We start from the raw sequence: 23,163 nt of genomic DNA on the forward strand, positions 1-23,163 counted from the left end.
ATGTTACCGTATTTAGTTGGAATGTACTTTGTGTATATATGCGCATGTGTGTTTCTACATCATGTATCAGCATATACGGTTGTATACAAGAATCCATCTAGTGTATGAATCGTTCTACCTTTGATAACCAAACATAATACTGGACATCTTTTTTTTTCATTGCGTCATGGAAATCATTGAGTTCTCAGATAACAACCAAGACTTGAGCGTATAAACACATCTTTGGGCAGTACATTTTATAAAATGTAAAAAGAAAGCCACTATCGCATATGTATCGCGTCAATCTGGTAGTTTCACCGACATTTGCATATTTTACCGTTGTGTACAGCCTGGCACTCATCGCAAACTGACCTATTGAGGAAGTGACGTCAAAATTTAATTAAGTCATAATTATCGTCTGAATATGAATAATTACTCAACTCAACTTCGAACAGTGCTCGTGTAGAACCAGAATGTGTTGTACATGTTTGGTCTCAATGTTTTCTACTCGTGTAAAACTGTCAAATACACTCTAAATGCATTCACTATTCACAAGTGTTTCAGTGGAGACAAGAAAATTAATTTAGTTTTAAGGTGTGCGGAATTTTCCGACAAATCAAATCTGTGCAGTATCGACTATTACTGTCTGTGGTCAAAAGGGTTGCATTTCTGGTCTTGAGCGTAACAAAAAAACTACACAGGTAATCTAATCACGTAAAAATAAGGACATTTAACATAATAATAATTACATTACATTGAGGATGTATAAGGGGTTTCAGGAAGTAAAATTCATAATTTGTTTCATCGAAGAATTGTTTTAAACCATGTAAAACTATGTATTTTATAAAAGCTCATAATTCACACTAATTAAAAATCGATATTACATTAGATATACACTTTGCGAGGTCACGTGACTGATGAACATAAAAATCACAGCGAGTTTGTTTTATTTATTTTTTTAAATATCTACACAAAAAATATTGTTTGTTTTTACATTTAGGTAGCCAATCTTCAGAATGCGTTAAATTAAAAAAAATCGCTGACCAGGTATTTTTCATATATTAATACAACGTATAAAATTTCTAAACAAGTGAAAATATCTGACGGGTACTCGCTTAGTAGTATTCATTTGTTTGATCGTTATGATATCAGAATTAGAACAAAGATATACACTAATTTGCATATTGATAGTTGGATAGTGGAGTTATTGCATTGATTATTTATATGGTCATGAAATCTTCTGTGACGAATGTTTTGACATTCAGTAAAATGTAGATGACTGGTATACATCTAAAAATGGTCTAAAAATTGTATTGATTATTTATAATACGTGCAAATACGCAAATTTAGTCATCATAATAATAATACGGTTTGCAGATTTTGACCACTGTTTTAAGTTTGTTCCATTTATGATAGAGCTTTGGCATTTTGAAAGGATAATTATATATACCTGTAAAGCACATTGTATAAAACGTTCATTTTGATTAACAAGGACAGCGCCACCTAGACAAAGTATAAACGGAAACAATGTGTGTAATGTGTACAGTGGGATAGTATGCAACATTCATTTCATTGTCTTTTTGGGTGTGATAGAATGCGATGTCAAGCATTCGAATTGAAATCGCGAAAATACGATACTTCCTACATATTATAAGTTCGGTTCGGCTTCATGAGTAGAGTTGGCAGCAGAACAACATTTGAGTGGTTCGAACACGTGATACTTAATACGGACCGACAGGAAATCAACATTCAAACTCCCAATAAACGTAGTGTAATTTAATTGGCTTATTGTGTTGGTTGACATATTTCCGTGAAATGATAAAAAATAATGATTCAACGGAAATTGCAGTCGATTTCAATTTATGTTCTAAATTAGTTTATATGATAAATACGATGTTGTACTCCAAAACGGTAATATGTTTTAACATTGCAGTAATTATACAATCTTAAAAGCAGACGTTACCAAGCATGTTAGACGAGCCGCCTACCGACATCCCACCTGGATCCCATCATTACTTCTAAGTGATGTCATCATTACATATATACGATATACGAACAACAACATATACGCCAGAACACAAATGAAGATTCGGTGTTGATTAACAATAAAAGAGATTTTTTGTTCACCCACTTTAAGTATGTATGTAGATCGTGACATTTGTAATGCCATGTTTTATAATTGTCACAATTAGGGGAAATGTTACTCATGCCTAAGTTAAAATAATACGGCCAAAAAGCAAGATGGCTACATGTTTGTTGTCATAAATTGAATTGTCATGGACATGTATTGCTACGTGTATAATGTATGCATCATATGAGAACAAAAACCATTGTATATGTTATGCAATCAATTTGAATATGCAAATTACTAGTCGTGTGTAAAGGTAAATTTTTTCTCGATGAATTTGTAATGTAAATCCGTAATTGAGAGTGAATAAATGGCTGTTCCGAATGGTCACAAATATCAAAATATAGAATCGCCAGATGAATTTCCATTTATGACAGATACATAATATGATACATATGAATGAAAACGGTAATTGAGAAATATAGTAGAAAGGACAAAAACAAAATGATGCCAGTCGGCCATCTTTGATGGTGCATCAGTTTCTTACGAGGGGCGTTCAAAAAGTAATGACCCTGACCCACTTCCAGTTGTCTGATCTAGTTGAAATTATGCATGTGTAATGATTTACATCTCTATGGGTAATGTTGCAAAAAACAGCTCTGAACTAATTGTGGTTTCTGATTTACACGTGTTTAAACCGAGTAAGGTGTGAAATGGAGCCAGTTGATCCGGTTATTGTATTTGAAAGGACGCACATCAAAGGAGACTTTTGATGAAATGAAAGAAACTTATGGTGATGATGCCCCATCATATGACCTTGTTAAACGCTGGTATCGTGAATTCAAACATGGCCGGAAGTCTGTGGAAACAGCTTCCAGACCTGGTCGTCCCTCTTCTGCCATTGATGAGGCATCTGTCCGTCATGTTGAGGCAGCAATTTTGGAAGATTGATGCATTACTGTTCGCCAAAGAGCCCAAGAGGTCAAGATTAGTACAGGGTCTGTGGAAACTATCATTCATGACCATTTGCATATGCATAAGGTGTCTGCCAGATGGATTCCCGGGCTGCTCACACCTTTCCAGAAGCAATAACACGTCGAGTGCTCGAAGATGAATTTGGAGATGTGCCAAGAAGATGAGTCAAAGTTTTTCAAAAGACTGATTACACAGGATGAAACTTGGGCCCATCACTATGATTCAGAGACCAAAGCCCAGTCAATGCAGTGAAAGCATTGGACTCACCACCTCCAAAGAAGGCAAGGGTGCAGCCCTCCGCTGGCAAGGTCATGCTCACAGTCTTCTGGGACCAGGACGGAGTAATGATGACAGATTTCCTGGCAAAGGGTACCACAATTACAGGAGCCTAGTACGCTTCACGTTTGATGAAATTAAGAGAAGCTATCAAAATCAAGAGGCGGGGCAAGATCACCAGAGGTATCCTTCTCCTGCAGGACAACGATCCGTCCACAACTCGCATGTCGCCAGATCAGAAATACGCGCGTGTGGCTATGAAATCCTCCCCCATCCTCCTTACTCTCCTGACCTTGCACCCTCTGTTTTCCATCTCTTCCCAGCCATGAAGTTGTTTTTGAAAGGAAAGCGTTTCCCTGATGATTTCTGAAGTCACGACGTGGTTGGAGGACCGACCTGGGGTGTTCTACAAAACCGGTGTCCAGAGCTGCATCAAACGATGTGAGAAAGGCATAACTCTGGGTGGTTCTTATGTAGAGAAAGACTAATAACTGTGCCAAGTTTCATTAATCTCCTGCTATGGAAAATGGGTCAGGGGCATTACTTATTGAACGCCCCTCATAGATATAGTAGTATGGACTAGAAGCTAGATGGCCAACTTTCAGACACCATTAAACCAACTGTGGAACGAATTTACATGTATCCTAGCGTGTATAATGTGTGTACCAAATTTGAACGAAACCTGACATTTTGAGATACCACATTTTCTATCAGTCAGCCATCTTACATAGAATCGCTGCATGTGCATATATCCCATATGCAGTACGAAGTACATTCAATGAATAAACGGATTGTGACTCAGACACAAGAGCAACTCCAGACACAAGAACAAACGTACTCACGTACGAATGGAGATCGAACTTTGTTCGAACGAGAAATAAAAACAATGTGTTGTAACAGCTGTCCATAATAAACCAACAACACACGGTGAAATAAATTATTTATCCCCAAACTAAGTGGAATGAGCGATCCAAGTGTCATTAGATTACAGTGATGAGTCGGATTTTGTTCTCAAATTAAATGAAATATTATATAATATTTTATATGAATCGGCATTATATAAGATAAGGTTTTGATGCAAATCCATGCATATAATTATTATTCTTAACATTGGGGGACGAGATTGTATATAGAATATTTAAAATTAATTACAAGTTCGATATATCATATTAAAGAAGAAGCCATCAAATGATATAACTTTGAGAAATCTGATCCAAAGTAATGCAGTTGCGTTGAAGTGGTTACTATGGGTGTGGTCGTGGTTGCTAGAGACACGCCTGCCTAACACCCATCATCAATGTTGTCGATATATGTGGTAGAATACCACCAAAGGGTGTACTGATGTAATACGCCTATTCGGAGTCTTTCACCTTTTCGCGGCATTATAAAATACCAAAAATAGTCATAAAAATAAAAATGTTATCGCCTTTTGAAAAGAAAAGAAATGTGCCACATTAACTCATCACGATTGACTGAAATCAGCATGTGAACGAAATTAGTACAAGGATTAATAATTTACCAATAATTATGTTTAATTGCTGTCCTGTTAACTATAATTATTTGAGTTTAAAACAAATGTTGTATAATTGTAATGCAAGCATATTTCAATATCCACAAAACACGTAATCAGCACTGATGCAACACTTAATATATCAAATATGACATTGTAATTATTCTTAGACGAATCTGAGACTGTGAACTGTGCCAGTATGGATTTTGACAACACATCTTGTATTATTCACGACAGGTTCAGATCTCTTGGGCAAATACTCATCCCAATAAATAATGGACACATTTGAGACTTACTCAGCAGAAGCGAATGATGTCATTAAATGGAATCCCCGCTTCGTTAAACAATCTGATGTGAATCGACAGAAAGTTTGCTTCGAATTGAACAAAAAGTCGCTTCTGATATGAAAAGCTTGCAGCGGAGCAATTGAGTGACACGAGAAAGAATTGTGACCCATTTAAGTTCAGTGGATTCATTAATTAAAGGTTACGTAGATAATGAACCAAATTTTAACAAATCAAAATAGACAGTTAGATATTTGTAGTCAAATTATTTCAAGACCTGAAAAACAATTCATTATGTTATCGTCCAAGTTATGCAAATTGCTGACATTATGCAAATAGTTATGATAAATCAGTCATGTGTTTTGTGCACGCTATAGAAATTAGCATTTCCAATCACACTCGGGCGCCATAATTTTCACAAGGTAACACTTTCCTGAAAATATCTAGACCATATTTGTATTTTGAATAACACAAATATCATATCACTACTGTATAGAGATGATCTAGTTTAGTGTCAGTTTGTACAAAATGGAAATTGAATTTTATTCAAAACAAAGAGATCCTTGAAAACAAATTTCACAACCAAAATAAAACTATTGATATTACAACAAGATACACACATCTTAATGTTAAATTTGTGGAAACTCAAAAATCCTTACGAGAAAATACTGACACTAAAATAATTACACACACTTTCAATTCAATTGCGGAACCTGTCTAGCTTTACAGGACGGGCATATGGGGCTCTCACATTCTTGATTTTGTTAAATGGGACAAATGTCCAGTTAAAAAAGTTCACGTAAATTTCTGCAAAAAAAAACCAGATACACGCACAATGCTGCTTGTAGAAGTGAGCCTGGGGAAAATGCCTTTACCAGTACTGGTACTGGAAATCTTAGTTTTCAAAGAAATCTAATAAAAAAAATTAAGGACATTCATGAAGATAAAGCCTTTTCATAATTTTGAACGTTATTCATCTGTTCTAAATTGAAACATAGAATATCTATGTCTCATCTCAGAATCAAGTAATCTAGCAATTGTAACAAAGAATATCTATGTCTCATCTCAGAATCAAGTAATCTGGCAATTGAAACAAAGAATATCTATGTCTCATCTCAGAATCAAGTAATCTAGCAATTGAAACAAACAATATCTATGTCTCATTTCAGAATCAAGTAATCTAGCAATTGAAACAAAGAATATCTATGTCTCATCTCAGAATCAAGTAATCTGGCAATTGAAACAAAGAATGGCTATGTCTCATTTCAGAATTAAGTAATCTAGTAATTGTAACAAAGAATATCTATGTCTCGTCCCAGAATCAAGTAATCTAGTAATTGAAACAAAGAATATCTATGTCTCATTTCAGAATCAAGTAATCTAGCAATTGAAACAAAGAATATCTATGTCTCATTTCAGAATCAAGTAATCTAGCAATTGAAACAAAGAATATCTATGTCTCGTCCCAGAATCAAGTAATCTAGTAATTGAAACAAAGAATATCTATGTCTCATTTCAGAATCAAGTAATCTAGCAATTGAAACAAAGAATATCTATGTCTCGTCCCAGAATCAAGTAATCTAGCAATTGTAACAAAGAATATCTATGTCTCATCTCAGAATCAAGTAATCTAGCAATTGAAACAAAGAATATCTATGTCTCATCTCAGAATCAAGTAATCTAGTAATTGAAACAAAGAATATCTATGTCTCATTTCAGAATCAAGTAATCTAGCAATTGAAACAAAGAATATCTATGTCTCGTCCCAGAATCAAGTAATCTAGCAATTGAAACAAAGAATATCTATGTCTCATCTCAGAATCAAGTAATCTAGCAATTGAAACAAAGAATATCTATGTCTCATTTCAGAATCAAGTAATCTAGCAATTGAAACAAAGAATATCTATGTCTCGTCCCAGAATCAAGTAATCTAGCAATTGAAACAAAGAATATCTATGTCTCATCTCAGAATCAAGTAATCTAGCAATTGAAACAAAGAATATCTATGTCTCATCTCAGAATCAAGTAATCTAGTAATTGAAACAAAGAATATCTATGTCTCGTCCCAGAATCAAGTAATCTAGCAATTGAAACAAAGAATATCTATGTCTCGTCCCAGAATCAAGTAATCTAGTAATTGAAACAAAGAATATCTATGTCTCATTTCAGAATCAAGTAATCTAGCAATTGAAACAAAGAATATCTATGTCTCATCTCAGAATCAAGTAATCTAGCAATTGAAACAAAGAATATCTATGTCTCGTCCCAGAATCAAGTAATCTAGCAATTGAAACAAAGAATATCTATGTCTCATCTCAGAATCAAGTAATCTAGCAATTGAAACAAAGAATATCTATGTCTCGTCCCAGAATCAAGTAATCTAGCAATTGAAACAAAGAATATCTATGTCTCATCTCAGAATCAAGTAATCTAGCAATTGAAACAAAGAATATCTATGTCTCGTCCCAGAATCAAGTAATCTAGAAATTGAAACAAAGAATATCTATGTCTCATCTCAGAATCAAGTAATCTAGCAATTGAAACAAAGAATATCTATGTCTCGTCCCAGAATCAAGTAATCTAGAAATTGAAACAAAGAATATCTATGTCTCGTCCCAGAATCAAGTAATCTAGAAATTGAAACAAAGAATATCTATGTCTCATCTCAGAATCAAGTAATCTAGCAATTGAAACAAAGAATATCTATGTCTCGTCCCAGAATCAAGTAATCTAGAAATTGAAACAAAGAATATCTATGTCTCGTCCCAGAATCAAGTAATCTAGCAATTGAAACAAAGAATATCTATGTCTCATTTCAGAATCAAGTAATCTAGCAATTGTAACAAAGAATATCTATGTCTCGTCCCAGAATCAAGTAATCTAGTAATTGAAACAAACAATATCTATGTCTCATCTCAGAATCAAGTAATCTAGCAATTGAAACAAAGAATATCTATGTCTCGTCCCAGAATCAAGTAATCTAGCAATTGAAACAAAGAATATCTATGTCTCGTCCCAGAATCAAGTAATCTAGAAATTGAAACAAAGAATATCTATGTCTCGTCCCAGAATCAAGTAATCTAGAAATTGAAACAAAGAATATCTATGTCTCATCTCAGAATCAAGTAATCTAGCAATTGAAACAAAGAATATCTATGTCTCGTCCCAGAATCAAGTAATCTAGAAATTGAAACAAAGAATATCTATGTCTCGTCCCAGAATCAAGTAATCTAGCAATTGAAACAAAGAATATCTATGTCTCATTTCAGAATCAAGTAATCTAGCAATTGTAACAAAGAATATCTATGTCTCGTCCCAGAATCAAGTAATCTAGTAATTGAAACAAACAATATCTATGTCTCATCTCAGAATCAAGTAATCTAGCAATTGAAACAAAGAATATCTATGTCTCGTCCCAGAATCAAGTAATCTAGAAATTGAAACAAAGAATATCTATGTCTCATTTCAGAATCAAGTAATCTAGCAATTGTAACAAAGAATATCTATGTCTCGTCTCAGAATCAAGTAATCTAGCAATTGAAACAAAGAATATCTATGTCTCATCTCAGAATCAAGTAATCTAGCAATTGAAACAAAGAATATCTATGTCTCATCTCAGAATCAAGTAATCTAGCAATTGAAACAAAGAATATCTATGTCTCGTCCCAGAATCAAGTAATCTAGTAATTGAAACAAACAATATCTATGTCTCATCTCAGAATCAAGTAATCTAGCAATTGAAACAAAGAATATCTATGTTTCATCTCAGAATCAAGTAATCTAGCAATTGAAACAAAGAATATATGTGTCTCATCTCAGAATCAAGTAATCTAGCAATTGAAACAAAGAATATATATGTCTCGTCCGAGAATCAAGTAATCTAGCAATTGAAACAAAGAATATCTATGTCTCATCTCAGAATCAAGTAATCTAGCAATTGAAAAGGATAGAAATACTAATCCCAAAATACCATTGGAAAATATAATATGTAAACAATGTTCAGAAAATGAAATTGAAAATGAGATATATTTTTTTCATGCATTGCCCTAATTATCAGCCTAATAGACAAAATTGCTCTTAAATATGAAATTCCCATTGGAATAACAGATGATTTCCAGTTGTTCGAGCACTTGTTTAGTGGCAGCGAAGTCCATATTATTAAACAGGTCAGAAACAAAAATTAGGTTAGGTTAGTTTGGTTATTCATATTTAGGGTATATATGTTGTTTTGTAAAATGTTATTGCCGTCAAGATGCAATAAATTCCCGCACAAGCGCAGGTGACTAGCCCTCCGCTTTAATATTTCAGCATTTTTTTCCAAATGGAAAATGCACATTGACAAAGTACACTGTTTAATTTTAAACATATATGGTTTAATTACTTAATGGTACATTACAGTTTTTTCGTCTTGTATAAGCTACTATAACTATGTTAATTACGAAATTGCCACAAATATGCAATTATGTGTATTTTAATGAATCACGTGATTGCCTTCCTTTCATTAAAAATATTATAGCATTCATAAATACGCTTTTATTGATTTTCGATTTAATTATTTAGTTCTGAATAAATCCATCTCTTGGTTGTCAATTTTACAAAAAATAACATTTCGAACTAACTTTCAGATAATATATAATACCCATTTTTTTTAATTAATATTCAGTATCAAAAAATGGGTTAAATTTATTAACCATGATACGTTCATCGATCCTTTAATGTTACTACCTATTGCACCGGTAAACAAGTTTTATTTTAATATTACAGAGTGACAATTTATTCGAACTTTTACTCTTGAAGCCACATTCATTAAATATCAAACGAGAATGGCATTTAACAAGTCACCCATAAAGCATATCATTTAATTAACGGCCAGCAGAATTCATTTTGTGGGGAAACAAACATTTAATAAAACAGAACGCGTAGATTCAATTTAATAGTCACGCACGTACTTGCCACTCATTGGAACCAAAAAGAAGATTAACCACGCACCTGAGCCATCGTAGAGTATTTCCAAAGGATTAACTCGGATCAAGCATGAAAGTACTTAAGAAGTCAATTTCCTTTCGATGGTACTTTTATTTGCTAGCGCACGATAAGCAACCGCTACCTACTAACGATTAGTCCCCTAAATACCGTGGCGAATATTTGGCACGGCCCTGAATAGCAATGATGTCGAGAGTCTTTGCAATGCCAGCACCCTGCCGGCAACACCCGAGCGACATTTCAAATTTCGACTGTTCGCTTTAACTCACATTTGTTTGTTTGAGTAAATAAAATTAAAAAGAAGCTTCCACGGGGAGGTAAGAGATACATTACGAATTGTGAGGCCAATATTGCACTATAACGACCGACAGAACAAACATTGAAACTTCTGCACTGTCAGTTTGTTGTATCTACTCTCTACCCAAATAGTCAGGGTATATGCATTCACATGATCAAAGATTTGTAATTTCCATGAAGAGTTTCATGTTTGTTTTTATTTTGTTGTTTTACGTGAATTATACAATTTGAGTAGAAGTTCGATCTTGTTTCTTATATATAAATTGTGACCCAGTAATCGTGGCACTTTTACATATGGGCTTCACAGCATCAGTGCGTTTCAAAGAAAAGGTCATATTTAGCGTACTACTGGGTTTCGAAGGATAGATCCCATTTATAGGACTATCGGATTTCAAATAAAAGATTCCATTCAAAGTACTGTTAAATTTCAAATGAGTATACAATCGGATTTCAAAATTGAGATGTCATTAAGGTACAGACAGATTTAAAAAGTTTTCTATTAAGAGTGAGGAAGAATTTCAAACGATGGAAATGCCATTTGGTGTTTGATCGGATTTCAATGGAGGTATCGGTCGGGTTTCAAAGAAGTAGTGCTATTTAGGTATGGCTGAGTTTCAAAAGAGAGAAACTATTTAGGGCATGGTTGGGTTCCAAAAGGAAGAACGAGTGGGTTCCAAATGAAAGATTCTATTTTGAGTACGACTGTGTCAAATGAGAAAATTGCCGGGTTTCAAAGGAAGGAACGGTTGGGTTTCAAAGGAGGGAACAGCTGGGTTTAAAAGGAGGGAACGGCTGGGTTTAAACAAACAAATGGGTTCAAAAGAAAAAACCTGCGCTCCACAAGTATTTGGCTTCTCGTCAAGACTAGTTTTGCGATTAGTATTTCTGTAACACGGCATCGCTCTGTGCCCACACTTTTACACAGTACATGTACCGAAGACATCGCACTGAAAATTGAGCCATGTGTCATTACAACCCTCCCCTCCCTCCCCTCCTCTCCCATCCCATTTCATCCAGCTTTCAAATTCATTATGTCTAAATCACACTGTGAAACTCCCCAGGTGTGATATAATCACATACACCAGGCTCCCGAGAATTAAACACTTTCGATACGTTGATCGGGTCAAGCTAATTGAAAAAAAATCACGTTTACCTGTTCAACACGAGCACTCCGTTACCAGCAGACTGTACAACAGACAGCAGTGTCGGCACGAATGATGTGTGCTATGCGTAACAGCCAAGTCCCATTCCGATGACGAACAAAGTGTCAACGGTTTATATGCCAACCCCATACATCATCATACATATTTGATATCCAAATTAACACTAGTTAGACTGTTGCATTTATAATTAGGCTGAATAGCGTAAATCAAGTTGACGTGTCCTTTACATCGTAGTATCAAGGAAAAAATATGTAATGTTGACGCATTGGTATATTTAAGGTATTTAACAAAACCATGCTTAGTTGGTATTTTCTTTGCATGACCATCCATCTGAACTGCAACAACAGCTGAGTGTTTTAGTATATAAAGAGGTTTGCAGTTAAAACGACATCTATAAAATGTTTAACTTGCGACTGTTAGCTGTAAAACACTTTATACATTGTCAGCTGCGTCGCGTTTCAGCCATTGTTAGCCGTATTAATTTTCACCCGTATTCGACACTGATATAGTTTAACGAACGCAGGGAACTCTTAAAAATATTTGCATGCATTTCTTTAAACTAATTTTAAAAAGACATGTAGTAAATGACCGGTTATGAAGACGTCCAGGGCAATGCCGTAGATAACGGTCGACGTGAGGCAAGTTCTCTTTATTGTGGTAGAGCAGCGCTTGAGTCTATTTGTGTCAAAGAAGTCTGAAACCTGTTTCCCATTGTCCCAATTGTTGTACCACGAGTCATTCAGTGGTGACCGGTTTGTACTATAACATACAATATTAAATCGACCACTCAAGTATTTATCTGATCGAAGTCAGCTCAGATATGCTTTCAAAATACGAGCATATCAGACACTGCTTGTTAACAATCCCGTTTTTGTATTTTGTTTTAGAAAACAGACCCGCCGCGATACACATTTTCCTCCATTGATTACTCCCTTGATTCAACGTGAACCTGGCACGAACATAATTGAAATCCTCATTTAAAACGAACTACGCTGTATGTGTGTGGTATACACGTGTATGTGTACTAGTTCTACGGTATATGCGTTTGTGTGGAGGAGATATCTCAGAATATATAGTACATTGTCGCGCATGCGTATTTCAATCGTTGTGGGTTGTTTTCGCGTTAATAATGTTTGTGCGTTTGTTCTTATCTCATGAAGGTTACGTCGTTATAACATGCTACACATAGCGATGTTTCTATCTTGAAGGTCTACAGTTCAACGAATCTAAATCATAGCCTTGCAAACAGGTCGGTAAATCACCGCCGTGACAGAATCGAATCTTATAATTACTCTTTAGTGCAGTCGCTCGTTAAATTCAACCGCACCGAACATTCGCGTCATGAAATTACATGAGTAAACGTGACGTGACGTGACGTATCTGGCCCGGACATGACGTCGGTACTGTCGAGTTGTGTTTCTTACACAGTCATATGATGGTACCAACACACAATTCCCAGAGCGTAATACTATTAGTAAACTTTGAATGTAGAGATTTAAATAGTAAGACTATAATCACCTATATACCACGCGATGCTACAAAATAATTGCATCAGTGGGTGGTATTTTTTGATTTCTGAGAATTTTGAAACGATAAATAAATGAGAAAAATACCGCTTACGATAACCACGTTGTTAATGTCTTTTGTTAATTAAAACAAAAAACAGTATTTTTTAACATTTAGGGTCAATAGAGTATGCTCCCTCCAGAAATCTCCGCTCCGTATATCCCTTCAAACTACTACTTTGTCACAGTAATCTCAGAAAATAAATCTTTTATCCCTCGATGTCTTGACATTTAATAAATAAATAAATAAATAAATAAATAAATAAATAAATAAATAAATAAATAAATAAATAAATAAATAAATAAATAAATAAATAAATAAAAACGTCTTGTTTTGCAGCTGAATTAGCAGTATTGACTCGATGAAATAACTAAAACATTTTTGTGCATACACCCGGCACCCCTGACTTACTTATACAGAGGTAATTCAAAGCGCATGCGCACTAGCGTTTTCATTATTCCATTATTAACGAATACTGATGCGTTCACTTAAAAAACAACGTTTTTATTTTACAATAAATCTTTCCAAATTGTTTATACCATTGTGCATTTTGTGAAAGAAAGAAAATAAGAAAATTAGTTGGGTATACTTAAACATATCCAGTTATCCATAGTGCCTCATTAAATATGAATACTATAATATAATTAATTTTGTTTTTTAAAGGATAATGCGGCACAAAGCTAATGTAGTTTTATTTTTCTAACAAATGTATTCCTAGTAGAATTATGAAACTAATTTTCCAATTATTTGTAACACATATTTGTATCTAGAATTGGAACTCACGTCACGTGCTGATTTTCAGAGAATATTATATTAGTAGCAATGCACTCCCTGGTCGTCAAAAACACGCGATATAAAATTTCTTTCAGAAATACATGATTTACGGGATAAATATTTATGAATATAAGCATTTTTCGTAAACTCGGCATACATTTCTATTTTCTTGCTGTGAAAATCATTTTCAACAATGTCCGCTTACTTAGAATTACTGCGTGATCGTTCCGTATTCAGGGAATTCACATTTCCTAAAATGGTAAGACGCACATACCTCGCGCCGTAACGCAAAATGATGGCAGTGCTCAACTCAGTGACACATGTAAAGTAATGGAAAATATACAAACTACTCGACAGCCATACACAACGCCGAATTAAGAATGCATGTCATGGTCATTGATATAGATTACACACAAGTTACCCGGATCGAACCATGTTATATACTTATGTACCTCAAAGTTTATGATTTGAAAAATGTGTTTATATGCTTTGTTGTCTGTTGTCTCCGTTAGAAAGCGGAAAATAAGAGAGGCAAGTTTATCGTCATAATACCTAAAAAAAAAAGCATCGAATGCTCAGGTGGTAGCAGCGAGCCAAGTCCAAGGCAGTGTTTTTGTATTTTCCGGTAAATTAAATTTGATGACTCAAATATGTGTCCATGCTCGAATTCTTGAATTTGAGAAAAGGGTACCAGTTTCGACAGAATCGTATGTTCATAGTAAAAAAACAATTTCAATAAAATGTCATAAACGGTAGTTGAAAATGGTCTAAATTCCATCCCAAATAAGCTACGACTAAACAAATAAATAAATAAATAGTGGATAGCCTGTGGCGCGTAACGTAAAAACAAAAGACTTAAATTACAGTTTCTTGGTGGCGCAATAGAGTATAACTGGCCATGGGCTTTTTAACATGACTTGTCCGTTTCCACCAATCAGATAGATAACATGATTCACGACTAATATTATCTGTTCAGATTATGTAAACATAAGAAGTTTAGGCGATCAGGTAATTAACTGCAACATTGCAATACGCGACGGGAATGCGTTTGAACATCGATGCTACAATCCTACGTATACTGACACAATCGTGACATTTATACAAACTCGCTGGACCCTTCTCTTCCCCTTTAAATATCATTGATTTGTAAATAAACTTATAAGTGTAAAGACCTTTTCAAAAGTACACGCCCTCACATTTTAGAAGTTTCCCGGATAACGGCGAGTTCTTTAATTGCACCTTATAACATAACCTTACCTCTAAATTAATCATTACAAAATATGTCTTCATCTTTCATTATATTACTAATTTGACTCACCTATCATAATTCACTCGTACCCTGAACCTGTCCTTCAGAAAATGAATGATACACGGTAGACGATTATATATATCATCTTAATATTTTCACGTGTTTTCCATCTACATATATTAATTTACTATTCTCACCCCTGTGTTTAAGAGCTGGTATAAAGATTCCCATTAAGAACAATGCACGTTATGCTATATAGACATCTTCTCTCCATAGCCCAATTATCTGCATGTATTCCTAAATTTGTATGCACAAATATTTAACATACACATAATTTCAACAACCTCTGTAGTCAAGAAATATCGCAGAAGATTGATCGTTGTTTGGCGGTACTTCTTTCACATTACTACTTCAATATTATTCTAATTCTCCAGAGTGACGCAACTATGATTAATTATTAACTGTATTATCTCTCCTGTCTTTAATTCGCAATTTCAATAGATGATGTACACCGTGAAATGTTAACATGATAGTTCATTCTCTTTGTCTTATCAATTTCTTATCAATGGAACCCACGTACGTGATCAGAATTTATCCTATGACCTTTCCTTTAACATCGTTTCCACGTTCTTTCTGTCTGCTTTTTAGGAAATACCTTCGTATTATATTATTCAAGATGTCTCAAATTGTTTTTTTATTAATGTTATTACTTATTGTTTATCTCATTACTTAACCTTACATAATTTATTACTTAGTCTTTTGACATCACCCGGGGACCGGAATGAGATACACTTCATTAAACTAGATTACCATATCTGACCATCGTACGTAATTACTTTGCAATTGTGTCAAAACAATATATATTATCAATATCGTACCGCACGGTGATGGCGGTATTGCATCAAAGAGTAAACATCGGACACTACCCACTACTACGGGGATACGGCGTGAGTGGCCTGGGATGGTGTCCATAGGAAAACCGTTCACTAAACCACGGAAACACAATATTAATGTATTTTACTAAGTGTGAGCGTAGTTTCTCGTCTACATGGGTCCAAGAACAGTGTGTTATAACTCTGGCGATTAACCAAAGTCCCCATTCTAATCCCAGTATACAACCACAGACCCCAGTTACAGAATCTTACCAAATTAGTCACACCTTTCTTATTTATTTTGGAAACTGCGCCTCCTAACCTGTCTTATTCCGTGAATTGTGTGTAAACCCACACATATTTTTCAAGTGTGTGCATTTCATAAAATAACATAAACTGTAGGTACCAGTACCAATAATACAAATAAGGAACTCCGAAATGAAACAGTACAGTACAAAACTGTTTCAACAGGAAAAACATTCTACAATACTCAGATGTGTTTTTCCTTTATAACTAGGGATTTTTTTCTACTGAAGGGTCGTCATCATTCAATGTGGGGACAATGCTACTGTAAGTACCTAAGTACAAATATGTAGCACTGTAACACTATGAGAAGCAAATACTGAAAGGAAACCCTCTAGATTAAGTTAATTATTTACATAGATAACTTGAGATGTTTATCTCACAAGATTTCCTCCCAAAAGTATACTGGTTTATGCTATAAGAGCCCCCTCTAAATATTCAAACTAAATTTTTTTCTGATGTTGATACAGTTGTAAAAGTTTGGCTTGACGATATTACTAGATCTCGTAAAACCCAAGTAGTTGAATAGGACTACGAGTTTCATCAAAATATTGAATTCTTGTTTCTGTTGACATTTATTTAATAGCGATACACCTTAGGAATAACAGGACGATTAGATTACTAATTCTGTTCACAAACCCTCTTGAAGTTGATTAGTCTCAGATGAACTATTTAAAAGTACACCCGAGACAGATCCTCTCTTTAAAATATCAATAAACCAAAATCAATGAGGGCACTCATCTCTTTCCACAAGATATAAATTAAATATTGAGCTAGGAGGGCGTAGCAATATGTGCCGAAATGTTCTCGTAATACATCTGAAATACTCTCATGGAGTGCCCATTGTACAACGACCTGGGTGACTATTAAGCCAACAAATGTAATTATGAAGTTCATAAAACATTACTTTCGGCTTTTCATAAACGCCGTGACAATCGACTTTTGACCTTCATCATTCATTATTCATACGTGCAACATTATTACCATTATTTTCAATATTATTATACTACTATTTCAACTAATTTTTTATTTATTGTAATTTAATATCCCTTGTTGCTCATTCCACTCGTAGTATCTGGTTTCAATGTTATTCTTTCTGGTGTCATACACCTTCGCGGTTATTCAAATGCTTTTTCATTCTTCACTATTTCTTATAATAATATCTGGGCACTATTCAACCTGCATTTCATTATCGGCGATAATTTCTGCACAGATGTTTGTCTATGCAAATGATGTCTCCTTCACTGGTTTGTTCTTCGGTCAATAATATAACTAGTTATTTGCATATCGTGTCTCCAGTAGGCTGTTTTCCTGAATGTACCTCACGTTGATTGCAATTCGTTTGTATTCAGAATTGCTGGTTAGTTAGTTGATGTCATACGCATGATGTCATAATTGGTATTTTTTTTTTAATTTGTATAAATTGCTAAATTGGCCGCCATAATACCATAAAACAGTCATGCACAAGTACTGGGATATCACTTAAATCAATCATGTGATCATTTGAACACTCCTAATTTGCTAAAATACACTTCATTTGCAAAAAATCAAAAATGGCCGCCATAGTAAAGAACTATCGATTTCTCTCCCAAACTATTGCTTAGTTTAAAAGTTAAAACAGTATTGCTGTTGCTTGTATGTTCAATGCCTGTATGATTTAGTATTTATATGGTTCTGATATTACTGGTATGTTCAATTCCTGTATGATTTAGTATTTATATGGTTCTGATATTACTGGTATGTTCAATTCCTGTATGATTTAGTATTTATATGGTTCTGATATTACTGGTATGTTCAATTCCTGTATGATTTAGTATTTATATGGTTCTGATATTACTGGTATGTTCAATTCCTGTATGATTTAGTATTTATATGGTTCTGATATTACTGGTACGTTCAATGCCTGTATGATTTAGTATTTATATGGTTCTGATATTACTGGTACGTTCAATTCCTGTATGATTTAGTATTTATATGGTTTTGCTATTACCGGTATGTTCAATTCATGTATGATTTAATATTTATATGGTTCTGAAATTACTGGTAAGTTCAATGCCTGTATGATTTAGTATTTATATGGTTCTGATATTACTGATATGTTCAATGCCTGTATGATTTAGTATTTATATGGTTCTGATATTACTGGTATGTTCAATTCCTGTATGATTTAGTATTTATATGGTTCTGATATCACTGGTATGTTCAATGCCTGTATGATTTAGTATTTATATGGTTCTGATATTACTGATATGTTCAATTTCTGTATGATTTAGTATTTATATGGTTCTGATATTACTGGTATGTTCAATTCCTGTATGATTTAGTATTCATATGGTTCTGATATTACTGGTATGTTCAATTCCTGTATGATTTAGTATTCATATGGTTCTGATATTACTGGTATGTTCAATTCCTGTATGTTTTAGTATTTATATGGATTTGATATTACTGGTATGTTCAATGCCTGCATGATTTAGTATTTATATGGTTTTGATATTACTGGTATGTTCAATTCCTGTATGATTTAGTATTTATAAGGTTTTGACATTACTGGTATGTTCAATTCCTGTATGATTTAGTATTTATATGGTTTTGATATTACTGGTATGTTCAATTTCTGTATGATTTAGTATTTATATGGTTCTGATATTACTGGTATGTTCAATTCCTGTATGTTTTAGTATTTATATGGATTTGATATTACTGGTATGTTCAATGCCTGCATGATTTAGTATTTATATGGTTTTGATATTACTGGTATGTTCAATTCCTGTATGATTTAGTATTTATATGGTTTTGATATTACTGGTATGTTCAATTTCTGTATGATTTAGTATTTATATGGTTTTGATATTACTGGTATGTTCAATTCCTGTATGATTTAGTATTTATATGGTTTTGATATTACTGGTATGTTCAATTTCTGTATGATTTAGTATTTATATGGTTCTGATATTACTGGTATGTTCAATTCCTGTATGATTTAGTATTTATATGGTTCTGATATTACTGGTATGTTCAATTCCTGTATGATTTAGTACTTATATGGTTCTGATATTACTGGTATGTTCAATTCCTGTATGATTTAGTATTCATATGGTTCTGATATTACTGGTATGTTCAATTCCTGTATGTTTTAGTATTTATATGGATTTGATATTACTGGTATGTTCAATGCCTGCATGATTTAGTATTTATATGGTTTTGATATTACTGGTATGTTCAATTCCTGTATGATTTAGTATTTATATGGTTCTGATATTACTGGTATGTTCAATGCCTGTATGATTTAGTATTTATATGGTTCTGATATCACTGGTATGTTCAATGCCTGTATGATTTAGTATTTATATGGTTCTGATATTACTGATATGTTCAATTTCTGTATGATTTAGTATGTATATGGTTCTGATATTACTGGTATGTTCAATTCCTGTATGATTTAGTATTCATATGGTTCTGATATTACTGGTATGTTCAATTCCAGTATGATTTAGTATTCATATGGTTCTGATATTACTGGTATGTTCAATTCCTGTATGTTTTAGTATTTATATGGATTTGATATTACTGGTATGTTCAATGCCTGCATGATTTAGTATTTATATGGTTTTGATATTACTGGTATGTTCAATTCCTGTATGATTTAGTATTTATATGGTTCTGATATTACTGGTATGTTCAATTTCTGTATGATTTAGTATTTATATGGATTTAATATTACTGGTATGTTCAATGCCTGCATGATTTAGTATTTATATGGTTCTGATATTACTGGTATGTTCAATTCCTGTATGATTTAGTATTCATATGGTTCTGATATTACTGGTATGTTCAATTCCTGTATGATTTAGTATTCATATGGTTCTGATATTACTGGTATGTTCAATTCCTGTATGTTTTAGTATTTATATGGATTTAATATTACTGGTATGTTCAATGCCTGCATGATTTAATATTTATATGGTTTTGATATTACTGGTATGTTCAATTCCTGTATGATTTAGTATTTATATGGTTCTGATATTACTGGTATGTTCAATTCCTGTATGATTTAGTATTTATATGGTTCTGATATTACTGGTATGTTCAATTCCTGTATGATTTAGTATTTATATGGTTCTGATATTACTGGTATGTTCAATTCCTGTATGATTTAGTATTTATATGGTTCTGATATTACTGGTACGTTCAATGCCTGTATGATTTAGTATTTATATGGTTCTGATATTACTGGTACGTTCAATTCCTGTATGATTTAGTATTTATATGGTTTTGCTATTACCGGTATGTTCAATTCATGTATGATTTAATATTTATATGGTTCTGAAATTACTGGTAAGTTCAATGCCTGTATGATTTAGTATTTATATGGTTCTGATATTACTGATATGTTCAATGCCTGTATGATTTAGTATTTATATGGTTCTGATATTACTGGTATGTTCAATTCCTGTATGATTTAGTATTTATATGGTTCTGATATCACTGGTATGTTCAATGCCTGTATGATTTAGTATTTATATGGTTCTGATATTACTGATATGTTCAATTTCTGTATGATTTAGTATTTATATGGTTCTGATATTACTGGTATGTTCAATTCCTGTATGATTTAGTATTCATATGGTTCTGATATTACTGGTATGTTCAATTCCTGTATGATTTAGTATTCATATGGTTCTGATATTACTGGTATGTTCAATTCCTGTATGTTTTAGTATTTATATGGATTTGATATTACTGGTATGTTCAATGCCTGCATGATTTAGTATTTATATGGTTTTGATATTACTGGTATGTTCAATTCCTGTATGATTTAGTATTTATAAGGTTTTGACATTACTGGTATGTTCAATTCCTGTATGATTTAATATTTATATGGTTTTGATATTACTGGTATGTTCAATTTCTGTATGATTTAGTATTTATATGGTTCTGATATTACTGGTATGTTCAATTCCTGTATGATTTAGTATTTATATGGTTCTGATATTACTGGTATGTTCAATTCCTGTATGATTTAGTATTTATATGGTTCTGATATTACTGATATGTTCAATTTCTGTATGATTTAGTATTTATATGGTTCTGATATTACTGGTATGTTCAATTCCTGTATGATTTAGTATTCATATGGTTCTGATATTACTGGTATGTTCAATTCCTGTATGATTTAGTATTCATTTGGTTCTGATATTACTGGTATGTTCAATTCCTGTATGTTTTAGTATTTATATGGATTTGATATTACTGGTATGTTCAATGCCTGCATGATTTAGTATTTATATGGTTTTGATATTACTGGTATGTTCAATTTCTGTATGATTTAGTATTTATATGGTTTTGATATTACTGGTATGTTCAATTCCTGTATGATTTAGTATTTATATGGTTTTGATATTACTGGTATGTTCAATTTCTGTATGATTTAGTATTTATATGGTTTTGATATCACTGGTATGTTCAATTCCTGTATGATTTAGTATTTATATGGTTCTGATATTACTGGTACGTTCAATGCCTGTATGATTTAGTATTTATATGGTTCTGATATTACTGATATGTTCAATGCCTGTATGATTTAGTATTTATATGGTTCTGATATCACTGGTATGTTCAATGCCTGTATGATTTAGTATTTATATGGTTCTGATATTACTGATATGTTCAATTTCTGTATGATTTAGTATTTATATGGTTCTGATATTACTGGTATGTTCAATTCCTGTATGATTTATTATTCATATGGTTCTGATATTACTGGTATGTTCAATTCCTGTATGATTTAGTATTCATATGGTTCTGATATTACTGGTATGTTCAATTCCTGTATGTTTTAGTATTTATATGGATTTGATATTACTGGTATGTTCAATGCCTGCATGATTTAGTATTTATATGGTTTTGATATTACTGGTATGTTCAATTCCTGTATGATTTAGTATTTATATGGTTTTGATATTACTGGTATGTTCAATTCCTGTATGATTTAGTATTTATATGGTTTTGATATTACTGGTATGTTCAATTCCTGTATGATTTAGTATTTATATGGTTTTGATATTACTGGTATGTTCAATTTCTGTATGATTTAGTATTTATATGGTTTTGATATTACTGGTATGTTCAATTCCTGTATGATTTAGTATTTATATGGTTTTGATATTACTGGTATGTTCAATTTCTGTATGATTTAGTATTTATATGGTTTTGATATTACTGGTATGTTCAATTCCTGTATGATTTAGTATTTATATGGTTCTGATATTACTGATATGTTCAATTTCTGTATGATTTAGTATTTATATGGTTCTGATATTACTGGTATGTTCAATTCCTGTATGATTTAGTATTCATATGGTTCTGATATTACTGGTATGTTCAATTCCTGTATGATTTAGTATTCATTTGGTTCTGATATTACTGGTATGTTCAATTCCTGTATGTTTTAGTATTTATATGGATTTGATATTACTGGTATGTTCAATGCCTGCATGATTTAGTATTTATATGGTTTTGATATTACTGGTATGTTCAATTTCTGTATGATTTAGTATTTATATGGTTTTGATATTACTGGTATGTTCAATTCCTGTATGATTTAGTATTTATATGGTTTTGATATTACTGGTATGTTCAATTTCTGTATGATTTAGTATTTATATGGTTTTGATATCACTGGTATGTTCAATTCCTGTATGATTTAGTATTTATATGGTTCTGATATTACTGGTACGTTCAATGCCTGTATGATTTAGTATTTATATGGTTCTGATATTACTGATATGTTCAATGCCTGTATGATTTAGTATTTATATGGTTCTGATATCACTGGTATGTTCAATGCCTGTATGATTTAGT

General features: G+C 32.9%; 1 protein-coding gene across 1 annotated transcript in view; it reads right to left on the reverse strand.

The window, feature by feature from the left end:
- The window catches only part of LOC100378120 (potassium channel, subfamily K, member 16-like), a 93,602-nt gene extending 81,984 nt beyond the window's left edge, over positions 1-11,618 (reverse strand). The window contains exon 1 of the mRNA XM_006817460.3: positions 11,526-11,618. The gene's annotated coding sequence lies outside the window, so the exon portion shown is untranslated. The remainder of the gene's footprint in view (positions 1-11,525) is intronic.
- Positions 11,619-23,163: the final 11,545 nt, after the last annotated feature.

Source organism: Saccoglossus kowalevskii, chromosome 13, assembly GCF_978046115.1.
Source record: "Saccoglossus kowalevskii chromosome 13, keSacKowa6.1, whole genome shotgun sequence".
NCBI lineage: Eukaryota > Metazoa > Hemichordata > Enteropneusta > Harrimaniidae > Saccoglossus > Saccoglossus kowalevskii.